The following is a 2,871-nucleotide window of genomic DNA, read 5'->3' as shown; positions in this document are numbered from 1 at the left end:
TGTGAGAACTTACATCAGGTTGAGGATATCTGAGCAACATCAGGTTGATATCCTGCACCATGGGAACAACAATCCTGTTAGGTAGCACCATAATGTTGGATATCTGTTCAGCAATAATTGTATCCAACATGTCGCTGCAAAATATAATACGACAGGAGACATGAAAGTCACTCCCGATGAAAGTTCATATTTCCATGCATTAGCAATGACTTTCAAGTTACATGCATTATGATTTAGTACTTCAGCTCCCAATGAAACATGTAGGAAGATTGTGAGTTTATCATAATTTAGTGCTTTTGATATCATGTGAAAAGCACTACAATATAGACAGTGGGTTTATATTCACAGTGTACACGTACTATTTTTTTCCAAGAGGAGTAGCAGAGATCCCAACCCATTGGTCTGCATGCATATATGTGTATACAGACTGCAGTAGTGTACAGATTCATGTTTAGAGAACCTGACAGCAGGCAAATTTAGAAAAAAATATTCTACTGCAACCTATAGCAAATATTGAACATTTTCACTAGCTGGGGACATCTAATTAACTAGTCCCATATATTGGGCTAGTGGAATTGTATAACCCTGGACAGCGGGTTGGGATCAGTGCCACAACACTGTACTCTGTGTGTTTTTAGTGATCTTGAAGTAATTTCATGGTTCCGATGAGGTATTTACAAGAAATAAGACACTGTCAGTGTCACTGTTTACTTGTATTCAACTGTGGTAAAATAAGACAGAGACCAATACACATACTTTAATTCGTTGAGAACCAGATGTGAATGCGCTAACATAGACAATGGTTGAATAACTCTAACACTATACTCTAGTTGTCAGAGAATATTTCAAATGGTAAACCAGATTTTAGGATGAGCTTGATTTAATACAATTGTATTGAATAACCAGGATGTTGAGTAAATCTATCTTCATTATATCATACTTCAAGATTATCGAATGATGGTCTACAGGATATTATTATAGCTTTGCCTAATTCATTTATTTCAACAGCAACTACCTGGTACATGATCAACATAATATCACTACCAGTACATAAGACAAAATCCTATTTTCACCACACATCACATCAACTGAATAGCGTTAAGTGTATGGTTTGATTACCTGAGTCCTGGCAGATCCAGGGAGTTGGCAAGTCCAGTCAGGTTGAAGTCAATGTCCTTGGAATGGAATAAAATATTAAGGTTAAAGTGAGTGGCCTATGAATGATATAGAGTATCTTATATTATCATAATTACAAGATTTTCTAATTCTTATGAGACTTACGAAACAAGTCAAAGAATTTTAAATTTCTGCCATAAATTTGTGCTAGTTGTGACGCCACAATTTCAATAATGTAAATCTATAGCCAATCTAAACCTCACTTGGTGTTATTTAACATGTATTCATAACACAAATTACTCTATGGGTAATCCGAAGCTGAACATGGGATAGATATACATAAATATTATATATATTCTTATGTTTGGATATCTTGCTGAACAAGGCATTAAATATTTAGTGTGTCACATTTGAGACCTACCGTATAATACATATAATACTATAATACAATTAAAAGCTTACCGGGGTGTTGATGAAGAAAAAGCTCATCCCGCCAAACAGTGGAATCTGACCAATCAGAGGCTTGAAGATCACCCTCAGTGTGCCTCGTAACTATCAACGTTAATATAAACAAATTTAGCGTAATCACTGTTTGAATAAGCATTGGAACCTACTTGCATTTTACATTTTTTAATGTAATTAGGCCTATTATGATAATTTTGCCTACATAAGAAATTGATTGAAACTAACACTTTACCATTAATTTAATTTAATGTAATGACAGTTGTTTTCCATGTTGTCTAGGGCATTAACATTACATCAATATCATATAGTATTACCAACAAAAGGCTCATAGAGCCTGTAGAGCACACATGGACCATTATGATGAGTATGCTATTAGCATACTATTTGGAGACTTTGTTCCTGGTGAGCTAAAACTTTATTACTTTTGCAACAAAAAAATGGAAAATGAATTGATATGGAACAGAAAGTTTAAAATCATAGCTCTGTACCTGTAGGTCTTTTATTCCAGCAGTAATGCCCTTGACCTTGACCTCGATAAAGCTGTCACTGCTGTAGCTGTAAACACAAAATAGTACACACTGCTAAATCATGGATTTCACACCACAGTAACAATTAAACAGATGTCAACAGAGGTTAAATTGCTACTACATAAATTGGGTCCTTTAAACCAAGTGGTAGGTTCTTTGGTATTTCTGCCATGTGAATAGCTACTGGCGATGCAAAAGCTTCTTTTTGAATTTCAAGTTTCAAAATGACATGAGGACACATGATCATGGCATTAGCACACACCCTGATCAATTTGTGTTTATAAATCAAAACAGAAAGGTGGTTGATTCTTCAGTAGCATTTCTCAAGTTTTGTATACATTACCATGTACAAGTATATTACCATGTACAATTTTTTTCTCTCCAGAAATGTACATAACATTTATATAATATCCCCCCAAAAATAAGTTGCTTAAATCATTTCTTTCATGACAGTAAACAAATTAGCTATATAGGAGGAAATCTATTTTAGAAGTCCCTAGGAAATACTGTACAGCAATATTAAACTATAATAAGTTATTTTTCAGTGTACATGTACCGAGTATTCCTCAACCCTGTCCTGATTACTGTAATTCACAATCAGATTCTTGTTATATGTGAGATACCCCAAATTAACACAGATATAACTAGGTTTTTAGACAAATTCTCTTACAGACTGGTGGACTGGTCACTATATTTAATAATAATAATAATAAAAATAATAATAGATTTTATTTAAATTCGATAACACATTGAGTCAATGACT

The 2,871-nt window shown here is 33.8% G+C and overlaps 1 long non-coding RNA gene across 1 annotated transcript; it reads right to left on the bottom strand.

Moving 5' to 3' along the window:
• Positions 1-106: 106 nt before the first annotated feature.
• On the bottom strand, positions 107-2,139 carry LOC110444384. Its single transcript, XR_002462239.1, has 4 exons — positions 2,070-2,139; positions 1,579-1,668; positions 1,120-1,175; positions 107-134 (listed from the first exon to the last, which is right to left on the bottom strand). It is a non-coding gene; the product is annotated as an uncharacterized LOC110444384 (long non-coding RNA).
• Between the last annotated feature and the right edge of the window lie 732 nt (positions 2,140-2,871).

Source organism: Mizuhopecten yessoensis, unplaced genomic scaffold, assembly GCF_002113885.1.
Source record: "Mizuhopecten yessoensis strain PY_sf001 unplaced genomic scaffold, ASM211388v2 hete_36112472, whole genome shotgun sequence".
Classification (NCBI taxonomy): Eukaryota; Metazoa; Mollusca; class Bivalvia; order Pectinida; family Pectinidae; genus Mizuhopecten; species Mizuhopecten yessoensis.
The sequence above is the reverse complement of the archived record's forward strand: the minus strand, read 5'-3'. Positions and strand labels throughout refer to the sequence as shown.